The following is an 11,832-nucleotide window of genomic DNA, read 5'->3' as shown; positions in this document are numbered from 1 at the left end:
GAGACCACGACAGAGGTAGTAGAACAGATGATAAGCAGACGAGGAAGGAGTTGAAGGCTCTACAGGATAAGATAGACATCCTCATTGCTGATAAAGCTACCCAAGAGCAGCTGCACTTTGTTGGCAACCCAAGCCAAGAGACACCAGTTGTTGTCCATGAAGTTGAGGGTTTGGAAGGTCAGGAAGAGCTGTGTTTCATCAACAACAATGGTAGCTGGTACAAGAAAGAGCCCAACTTTCAGTACAACAACTACCAACAGAAATCCTATTCCAACAACCAACAGAGTGGTTATCAGCCTCGGAATAATCAGCAAGGCAGCTATCAACCTCAGCAAAACCCTCCTCCTGGTTTCAACAACAAGGGCAACCATTCTTCCCAACAGCAATCTAATCCCTCTACCTCAACTCCTCAAGTCAGCAGCACTGAAGCTCTACTGAAACAAATCCTGGAGTCTCAAACAAGAAGTGAGAAGCATGTTGGCTATGAGTTGAAGAACCTTCACTCAAAGATTGATGGGAGCTACAATGAGCTCAACAACAAGTTCAGAGCTTTGGAGAACCAGTTTGCTGCCATGAACACTCAACAAAATCGCCAACAAGGTTCTCTACCTGGAAAATCTGAGCAAAACCCAAAGGAAACCATGAAAGCTATCACTCTCAGGAGTGGTAAGGAGTTACCTCAGAGAGCTCTCACCAAGGATGCTGAGAAACAAAGTGAGGGGGTTGCCATCAACATAGATGATGAAGTGGTGATTGTTGATGAGAAGATCAATGACGAGATCTTGGAGAAGATAGTGGAAGCCAAAGGAAAAGGAAAGGTTGGAGAAGAGAAGAAAACAGTTAAGGATGGTGAAGTTGTTACTCTTGCAAGTGAAAGTTCTTTTGTTCCTCCTGCCTATGAACCCAAGCTCCCATTCCCAGGTCGATTCAAGAGGCAGCTGCTAGAGAAGTACCAAGCTCTATTTGAAAAGCAAATGAGTGAAGTCCAGGTCACAATGCTCATTATTGATGCTTTCATGCTGATTCCTCAATACAGCAAGTTCCTGAAAGATCTTGTAGCTGCAAAGAAGAAAGAGATGGAGGGCATGGTGATTCTCACTCATGAGTGCAGTGCTATCATTCAGAGGCTTGTCATTTCAAAGAAGCTAGAAGATCCACGATGCTTCACATTATCTTGTGCTCTTGGACCTATGGTATTTGATAGATGTCTCTGCGATTTGGGAGCTAGTGTCAGCTTGATGCCCCTATCTGTTGCTAAGAAGCTCGGCTTCACTCAGTACAAGAAGTGTAGACTTTCTCTGGTATTGGCTGATCGTTCAGTGAAGTACCCTGTGGGTATCTTAGAGGACCTCCCAGTGATGGTTGGAAATTATGAGATCCCTACAGACTTTGTGGTGCTTGAAATGGGTGAAGAAGCTCAAGACCCTTTAATCCTTGGAAGGCCTTTCTTAGCCACAGCAGGAGCTATTGTTAATGTGAAAGAAGGCAAGATTGATCTCCATCTGGGTAAAGGGCACATTCTCCATTTTGACATCAAGGAGGTAATGAGGAGGCCAACAGTTCAAGGGCAAGTGTTCTACATTGAAGAGATGGACGCCCTTGCTGATGAAATCCTTGAAGAGTTGTCACTAGAGGACCCTCTACAGCATGCTTTGACTGTAGAGAGAGAGGCTGAGGTGATTGAGAACCTGGAGAGTACTGCCTATGGGATGATGCTGGATTCACACCAGGGGTTTGTCAGTAAGGATCAGTACGAGGAGCTTCCACAGATGGTTCACCAAGAAGTCTCAGCCACTCAGCAAGATGACACCCAGCAGAATGACTGGAGTGAGCTTAAGGTACCTAAAGTGGAGCTTAAACCTCTCCCCCATGGTGTAAGGTATGCATTCCTTGGTCCTAATGAAACTTATCCTGTCATTGTGAGTAGTGAACTTACTGAAACTGAGCTATCTGAACTTTTGAAAACGCTTAAAAGATTTAGAAAGGCAATAGGTTACTCACTGGATGACATCAAGGGAATATCACCCTCTTTGTGCATGCATAGGATACATCTTGAGGATGAATCAATGACTTCTATCGAGCATCAAAGAAGGTTAAATCCTAACCTGAAGGATGTTGTAAAGAAAGAGATTCTTAAACTCTTAGATGCTGGTGTTATTTACCCTATCTCAGATTCTAAATGGGTATCACCTGTGCATGTTGTACCAAAGAAAGGTGGTATCACTGTGATTAAAAATGACAAGGATGAATTGATACCAACAAGAACCATCACAGGTCATAGAATGTGCATTGATTACCGAAAACTAAACTCCGCATCTAGAAAGGATCATTTCCCATTACCATTTATTGATCAGATGCTTGAGAGACTTGCAAATCACCCATTCTATTGCTTTCTTGATGGGTACTCAGGATTTTTCCAAATCCCCATACATCCCAATGATCAAGAGAAAACGACATTCACATGTCCCTATGGTACCTTTGCATATCGAAGGATGCCATTTGGTCTATGTAATGCTCCAGCCACCTTTCAAAGGTGCATGATGTCAATTTTCTCTGATCTGATTGAGGATGTTGTGGAGGTATTTATGGATGATTTCTCTGTCTACGGATCTTCGTTTTCTGCTTGTTTGTCAAACTTGTGCAGGGTCCTACAGAGATGTGAAGACACCAACCTTGTGCTGAATTGGGAGAAGTGTCACTTCATGGTCAAGGAAGGGATTGTGCTGGGACACAAGATTTCAGAGAAGGGGATTGAGGTGGATAAAGCCAAAATCGATGTTATGGTTGGTTTGCCCCCACCAAAGACAGTGAAAGACATCCGGAGTTTTCTTGGTCATGCTGGGTTCTACAGGAGGTTCATCAAGGACTTCTCCATGATCACTAGACCTTTGACCAGGCTGCTGTGCAAGGAAGCCACCTTCAGTTTTGATGTGGAATGTCTACAAGCTTTCAAGAAGCTGAAAGGTGAACTCATTAGTGCTCCAATTGTCCAGCCACCTGATTGGGATCTCCCTTTTGAGATCATGTGTGACGCTAGTGACTATGCTGTGGGAGCTGTTTTGGGGCAGAAGAAAGATGGCAAAACCCATGTGATCTACTATGCCAGCCAAACCCTCAATGATGCTCAGATGAGGTATGCCACAACAGAGAAGGAGATGCTGGCAATTGTTTTTGCCTTTGAGAAGTTCAGGAGCTACTTGGTTGGGTCTAAAGTCATTGTCTACACAGATCATGCTGCCTTGAGACACCTTTTGGCCAAGAAGGATGCAAAACCCAGGCTTTTGAGGTGGATCCTTTTGCTTCAAGAGTTTGATATGGAGATTAAGGACAAGCCAGGAGTTGAGAATGGTGTAGCTGATCATTTGTCCAGGTTGAGGGTAGAGTCTGGTATTCCTATTGACGAAGGACTTCCTGAGGAGCAGATCATGGCTATTGAAGCAGTGATAGCAGTTTGTGAGACTGGTAGGAAGCTGGAAGAAGTCAAGGCAACAGAAGAGAAGGAACCTTGGTATGCTGATTTGGTGAACTACCTAGCCACAGGAAGAGAACCTTTGAATCTTGTGGGCTATGCCAAGAAGAAGTTCTACAAGGATGTGAAGAGATACTACTGGGATGAACCCTATCTCTACATTCTCTGCAAGGATCAGCTTTATAGAAGAGTGGTTGCAAATGAGGAGATTGATGGGATCCTTACACAGTGTCATGGATCATCTTATGGAGGCCACTTTGCCACCTTCAAGACAGTTGCGAAAGTGTTACAAGCTGGATTCTGGTGGCCACATATGTTCAAGGATACACAAGACTTTGTTTCAAAGTGTGATTCTTGCCAAAGAAGAGGAAACATCACCAAGAGGAATGAGATGCCTCAGAATCCAATCCTTGAAGTTGAAGTGTTTGATGTGTGGGGTATTGACTTCATGGGACCATTTCCATCATCTTTTGGAAACAAATACATCCTTGTGGCTGTTGATTATGTCTCCAAATGGGTGGAAGCTATTGCAAGCCCCACCAATGATGCTAGAGTTGTAACCAAGATGTTCAAGAGCATCATCTTTCCAAGGTTTGGAGTCCCAAGAGTTGTGATCAGTGACGGAGGTTCCCACTTCATTAACAAACTGCTTGAGGGACTTCTCAAGAAGAATGGTGTGAAGCACAAGGTGGCAACTCCTTATCACCCCCAAACAAGTGGCCAAGTTGAGATTTCTAACAGGGAGATCAAGTCTATCTTGGAGAAGATTGTGGGGATCACAAGGAAGGATTGGTCCAATAAGCTTGATGATGCACTTTGGGCTTATAGGACAGCGTACAAGACACCACTGGGCACCACACCTTTCAACCTAGTGTATGGGAAAGCTTGCCATCTGCCAGTGGAGCTTGAGTACAAGGCACTATGGGCAATAAAGTTGCTGAACTTTGACATCAAGAGTGCCAAGGAGAAAAGGATTTTTCAGCTACATGAGCTTGATGAGATAAGAATGGATGCTTTTGAGAACTCAAGGATCTACAAGGAGAAGACTAAAGCTTTCCATGACAAGAATATCCTGAAGAGAGAGTTTAAAGAAGGAGATCAAGTTCTTCTCTACAACTCTAGGCTGAAGCTATTTCCAGGAAAGCTTAAGTCAAGGTGGTCAGGTCCTTTCAAAGTCAAAGAGGTTAGGCCATATGGAGCAATAGTTTTGTGGAGTACTGATGGAAGAGACTTCACAGTCAATGGGCAAAGGGTTAAGCTCTACATGGCTACTGCACCAGAGGAAGATGGGGTTTCAACTCCACTGTCTGACCCTACCCCGGCCTGATCCAAAAAGAGGCAAAGTCAAGCTAGAGACTTAAAACAAGCTCACTTGGGAGGAAGTCCCATGCGTATCCTTGTATATATTGCATTGGTATTTTCATTTTCATCTTATTGCATAAAAAAAAAAAAAAAAGAGAAGTCGTGTGCAGGTGCTTGATCGATGCAGGTTTGAGCAAAAATCGTGCGTGGGAGCGAGGTCTCACAGCGACACCTCGAAGTCGCTCCAGCTGGGAGCGACGTTACGGGAGCGACACCTCGAGGTCGCTCGGCTTAAAGACGTTTTGTGCTCCAAAAACACTCTCGGAGCGACCTCTCAAAGCGAGCACATGAAGTCGCTCCAGCTGGGAGCGACATTACGGGAGCGACACCTCGAAGTCGCTCGCGTTTTCGTCGTCACGGAGCTCAAAAACTGGCCTAGAGCGACGTCCTAGAGCGACACCTCGAAGTCGCTCCAGCTCCAGAGTGAGGTTTCGAGAGCGACACTCCAAGGTCGCTCGCATTTTCGTCGAATCACGACGCGAGAAAACGACTCGGGAGCAACCTCTCGCAGCGACACCCTCACGTCGCTCCCGAACCGGTCCAGGTAAGTTTTCTAACTCTAAACCCCGGTTTAGTTCAAGTAAACCGACCCTAACCACCCTAGACCGAACCGGACGACCCTAAACCTACTCCCCAACCCCCGCGACTCCATCTCTATCACTCTCCCCTCCTCTCATAAACTCTCAAACTCTCCCAAACTCACCCACACCAAAAATCCCAAAACTTTCTCAATTCTCACCCAAATCAACTAGTTCTTGTTTCTAAATCCAAGTTTTCGCCCCTGTAGCCTATTCCTCACCACCCATTCACCATTTCCTTTCATCCAAAGCAAGGTATTGAGTTTTTAAATTCAAATTCGTAGGTCCATGAACCCTAGGATTTGAAAATCGAAATTTGGTCATTTTCTTGCTAGATTGTGGTGAAATAGACTAGGGAAAGCTTATCTATCAAGTTGGGTTGTCGAATAAATGGTGAAATTGAGTTTAATTTGCACTTTAGCAAAATTAGGGTTCATGGATTTGAGGGTTTTCGAATTTGACCTTAATTGGGTGTGTTTGTGGGTGAACTAGATGCGTTAAGGTGTTACAAGAGTGAGAATTGTTGCATTGTGTTGAACTTGAGTTTAAATTGATAATTCATTTGTTAAGTTCACTTTTGTAATTTTCACTTGCAAAGTCTTGCCCTTCTTTACTTCCGTCTACTTATCCCTTTTCAAGTTTTTAATTTTTCAGGTGAAAATGGTTAAGAAGACAAAGGGAAAGTTGGAAGCTGAGAGGCAAGAAACTGAAAGACAAGAGTTTGCACTAAGAGGAAAAGCTTTACCCTGTGAGCCAACTGGCTCAGGGACGCAGAGGACTATTCGACAGCAGACTTTGGCTGCAAGGAAATCGAAAGAACAGGAGAAGAGGGCAGGGAAAAGTGTAGCAGTTCCCAACCATGAGGAAAGTGAAACTGAGAGTGCTGATGAGCAGGCACCTACGAAGAAAGCCAAGATGTCCAAAGGCAAAAGGGTTGTGGTTGATCGAGATAGGGCGAAAACTCCATCTGTGGAGGAGCTGTATGATCACTTGAAGAATGAGGTCACTTGGACTCCAACCAGGTTCGCCGACCTTGATCTGCTGAAGGAGTTGGGTCTTGAATCTGACATTGAAGAGATGCTAGGACATTTGAAGATGCCAAAACTCCTCACCATGGCATATCCTTTCTACAAGGATGTCACTTGTCAGTTCTTATCTTCTCTTGCGGTCACTTACCACGACACCGCGCATGTGAGGCAAGGATGGGGCAAAATCAGTTTCAAGGTCAATGGACGAGAATACAACATGAACTTCAAGGACATTGGGAGAGTCATGGGGTTCCAAGACCTAGAAGACCACTCCCTACCCAAGTGTGAGAACCTTCCCACGGAGCTTTGGAAGTTGATCACTGGAAACAAACACACTACCGGGGCTGACAAGAACTCACACATCCGACACCTATCCGTACGTTACCTCCATAGGATGCTCGTCCATGCATTCTACCCACGGAAGCAAGCTGGTACGGTTACTGAGGAAGACATGCGACTGCTCTGTCCGGCTATCCGTCCCTACGCCCAACCTGGAGTTTTACCCCTTCCCAGCACCGACATCTATGCTACCTTCGGGATGGTCAGTTTCTTTGTGGGTCGTCTCCAGCACTACAGAGACTGGGCATGGTATACCACTGATTCGCGCCCAAAGATGGGGATAGGTGGAATGATCACACCACTGCTCCAATTTCTGAATGTTCCCTTGAGAAAGGACGCAGCGGGACCTAAGTTCATTGATGGCACCTACTTGAGGATTGCTACCTATTTTAGTGGGATGTATAGGAAGGACTACGTCTACCACTACTACTTGCACGGCAAGCCAGTCGAAGTGGTTCTTCCAAACCGGAACCTGACGAGTTTAGAGATACCTGGAGCTATCAGCTTCAACATACCCCAGGAGTACTTTCTTGGAGATCACGGGCCTCTCGATCCAGTTAATGCTGCTCCATCAAGGAGAAGGAGTGTTCCTACGCGACATGACTCGCCTGTTGCAGACCCTTCTGAGCATATCTATGGACCTCCGCGCTACTACTTCAAGCCACATGACGGAGTTCTTCCCCCTGGAGCTCTTCGTGATGCTCATGACCACATTGGTCGCCTTCAGAGGTGGAACAAGGCTCAGGACAGAACGATAGAAAAGCTGAAGGATAAGTGCAAGGCGCTAAGCAAGACAGTAAAGAAGCAGGCAAAGACCTCAGCCAAATTCATGAAAAAAGTAGCTGATGTCTTAACCAGGGGAGGAATAGCTGGATGTAGCTCAGCAGACTTCGCTTTCGCGAACACCTCAAACCCTCAGCCTCCACCTCCGCCTGATGCTCTTGGCTTCCCCCTCACTGCTGCGCAACTTCAGCGTAAGTGGATGAACCCACCCACTCAACCTTCCACTTCCGGTAACAAGTTCCCATCCCTCGCTTCTTCTGATAGTGAGGTCGAGATTGAAGAGGTTGAGAGCCAACCATGGTATGGAGGCTCCGGTTCAGCATCCGGTGGTTACTACACCACCTTTCCACCTGACGACGACGATGCTGGGGCATCTGCCCCCACCTACTATCCATAGGAGGTACTTCTTTCTCTCCCTTGTATATACCATTTCCTTTTTGCATATTAGTTTTTCTTTTCGGTATCTCTCTCTTTACTTGACAACACAGAGACTGTGTAACTCAAGTTTGGGGGAGGTACCAAGCATTTGATCATGTTTGCTTTGATGTTGTTTCATGGAGTCATGCATTGCATACCTATTTGCATAAAAAAAAATAAATTCATTTAGTTTGCATCATTTTGCATTTCTAGGAGAGTCTAGAGCATATAGGTTGCATTCACTTGCATTGGGAGCAATGATTTTAAATGCCTTATAAAGAACACTATGTTTCACCTGAAAAGCTATGCACCTCTCGAAAAGACTTGTATGTTTCGTGCCTTGAAAACACTTCTTGAAACTTGTTGATTGCTGAAACCTAGTCTTTGAAGCCAACTACAACCCTATTGATATCTTGCATATTTCCATTATCTTATCCATTCGTCCATGTGCATTTTGATCATATAGACTAGGATTTAGCCATGTTTAGGTTGCATTTTGTATACATGAGTCTCTATTAGGTACATGAGTACCACATGAGGTTATTGGAGACATTCGAATGCATTTGGAGCTCAAAAGAGGTGAAAAGGTGACCATTGGACGAACCGAGCATGGGAGCGACCTCCCGGAGTGACATCAAGAAGTCGCTGTGTCCCACTTCTCAGAGCGACCTTCCTAAAGCGACGCCATGAAGTCGCTCGCGTTCTCGTTACTCCGAACAGTCTTAGATGACCCTGGAGCGACCTCTCAGAGCGACCTACCAAGGTCGCTCCCGATCCAGAGCGACCCATTGGAGCGACACACCAAAGTCGCTCGGGACCTCTCGACCGGAGACACCAAAAATCGGCCCTGGAGCGACTTTCCGGAGCGACACCTGCAAGTCGCTCCGCGTTATTTTGCTGCCGAAAATCATGATTTCTAAGGACCTTTTTGCAATTTATTTTGGACATTTTGTACTTGGAAAAACCTATGTTTTAAACATCTTTTGTAGCCGGCAGGCAGATTATCTTTTGATCTATTGAGAAATACACAAAAACTCTCTTGAGAAGTTCATCTCTTGGATTTTTATTGTTATGTTCTTGTGTTCTTGTTGATTTCTTATCTATTTTCCTACATGATTAATCTGAAATCCAATATGGGTTTAAGAGGAATCATGGAGATTAGTGAGTAATCACCTTTTGAATTCATGGGTTAGGGAGATCAAGGGTGATTAGGTTAGTTCTAGGATGTTTTAGTGTAGATCATTCTTGTTCCTTGCTAGTAGAGTATTCATAATGCATCTTCTGAGTTGGCCACTCAAAAGTTGATCAATAGACATTTCCCACCCAAAAGGTGTTTGATGAAATGCCTGAGACAACTCTCCTAGGCTTTTAGTATACTTTGCCAAAGACATTTGTTGTTAAAGGTGCTAAGATAGCTAATAGACTTGTTAGTAATGATTGCTTTCATATTATTCAACCAAAGACATTTGATGTTTGAGATATGTTAGCAAATGAGCATTCATCTAGACATAGAGCTTGCTTAGAATTGTGTCTAGGCTTAAGGTTGATAGTTTGATTGATCATTTGCCATCCTTAGTTCGATACTTGATCACCCAAGGTCTAATCCCTATGCCCATGAGTTCTCTTTTCCCTTAGTCAAGAAAGTATCATTCTGTTATTGTTTTCTAGTTTTAGTCATAGCTTAAAACTCATCTAAATCATTGGTTGCACTTAGATTAAGTGAGTACTTGCATTCTCATTATTTTGATATCCCTCAGAACTGGTTCAACAATCATTTATACTACAACATTTGTCTTAGGAGCCTTGAAAACTCCTAACATCAAATTGGCGCCGTTGCCAAATTCTGTGTAGATTTAAACATTGAGATTTAGTCACTTGCTTGAGACTAAGTCATTTTAATTTTGTTTTGTTACTGATTCTTCTTCTTCACCTACCTTTCACTTTCAGGTGTATGAACTTGAGGAGCAGAGGTCCATCAAACCTAGTTCCAATAGTAGCAGACATCAGAGCTTTCGAGAGGGAGTGTGCTAGAGCTAGAAGAGAAGAAGAACAACAAGCCCACTTGCAGATATTGGATATTGATATGGCAGATCCACCGCAAGGGGCAGAACACCAACCGCGGGCAGCTCGACCCATTGGTACTTATGACCGGCCCAACATTCTTGGTCATAGACTAGGAATCCGAGCACCGGCTGTGGCAGCCAACAACTTTGAGGTCAAGTCAGGACTCCTCAACGTGATCGAGAACAACAAATATCATGGCTTGGCTTTAGAGGACCCATTCGATCACTTGGACAGGTTCGACAGCTACTGTGGGTTGTCAAAAACCAATGGTGTGTCAGAGGATGCCTTAAAGCTGAAGTTATTCCCTTTCTCTTTGGGGGATAAGGCACGTCAGTGGGAGAAGTCTCTACCCAGCGACTCTATCACTACTTGGGATGAGTGCAAGAGAGCATTCTTGGAGAAATTCTTCTCATCCTCAAGAACTGCTAAGCTGAGAAATGAGATCTCCAGTTTCCAACAGAAGAACTTGGAAGGCTTCAGTGAAGCCTGGGAGAGATTCAAGGGCTACCAAGCTCAATGCCCACACCATGGTTTCTCTAAGGAGAGCTTGCTGAGCACATTCTACCGTGGTGCTCTTCCTAAGTACAGGGCCAGACTGGATACAGCTAGCAATGGGTTCTTCTTGGGGAGAACTGAGGAAGATGCAGAGGAGCTGGTTGACAACATGGTAAAGAGTGATGCAGTCTACAGTGGAGACCACGACAGAAGCAGTCGAACAGATGATAAGCAGACGAGGAAGGAGTTGAAAGCTCTACAGGATAAGATAGACATCCTCCTTGCTGATAAAGCCACACAAGAGCAGCTGCACTTTGTTGGTAACCCAAGCCAAGAGACACCACCTGTTGTCCATGAGGTTGAGGGTTTGGAAGGTCAGGAAGAGCTGTGTTTCATCAACAACAATGGTAGCTGGTACAAAAAAGAGCCCAACTTTCAGTACAACAACTACCAACAGAAATCCTATCCCAACAACCAACAGAGTGGTTATCCGCCTCGAAACAACCAGCAAGGCAGCTATCAACCTCAGCAAAACCCCTCATCTGGTTCCTCTGCTCCTCAAGAGAGCAGCACTGACACCCTGCTGAAACAAATCTTGGAGTCTCAGACTAGAAGTGAGAAGCATGTTGGTTATGAGTTGAAGAACCTTCATTCCAAGATTGATGGGAGCTACAATGAGCTCAACAACAAGTTCTCACATCTTGCTTCTACAGTCAAAATTTAGAGAATCAGTTTGCTTCCATGAACACTCACCAGACTCGCCAGCAAGGATCTCTACCTGGAAAATCTGACCAAAACCCCAAGGAGGCCAAAGCTATCACCCTTAGGAGTGGTAAGCAGTTACCTCCTACAACCCTCACCAGGGATGCTGAGAAACTAGGTGAGGAGGTGGCCATCAACTTAGATGATGAAGTGGTGATTGTTGATGAGAAAATCAATGATGAAATCTTGGAGAAGATTGTGGAAGCCAAGGGTAAAGGAAAGGTTGGGGAAGAGAAGAAAACAGTGAAAGATGGTGAAGTTCTTACTCCAGCAAGTGAGAAATCTTTTGTTCCTCCTCCCTATGAACCCAAACTACCATTCCCTGGTAGATTCAAGAGGCAGCTGCTAGAGAAGTACAAGGCTTTGTTTGAGAAGCAAATGAGTGAAGCTCAGGTTGCAATGCCCATCATCGATGCTTTCATGTTGATTCCTCAATACAACAAGTTCCTGAAAGATGTTGTAGCTGCAAAGAAGAAGGAAATGGAAAGCATGATGATTCTTACCCATGAGTGCAGTGCCATCATCCAAAGGCTTG

General features: G+C 44.8%; 1 non-coding gene across 1 annotated transcript; it reads right to left on the bottom strand.

Annotated features, from left to right (window-relative positions):
• Window positions 1–10,467: 10,467 nt before the first annotated feature.
• Window positions 10,468–10,574, bottom strand: LOC125581004. Its single transcript, XR_007318715.1, has one exon. It is a non-coding gene; the product is annotated as a small nucleolar RNA R71 (small nucleolar RNA).
• Between the last annotated feature and the right edge of the window lie 1,258 nt (window positions 10,575–11,832).

The sequence above is a fragment of the Brassica napus genome, chromosome C1 (assembly GCF_020379485.1).
Source record: "Brassica napus cultivar Da-Ae chromosome C1, Da-Ae, whole genome shotgun sequence".
Classification (NCBI taxonomy): Eukaryota; Viridiplantae; Streptophyta; class Magnoliopsida; order Brassicales; family Brassicaceae; genus Brassica; species Brassica napus.
This window is presented reverse-complemented; position numbering and strand designations above follow the sequence as displayed.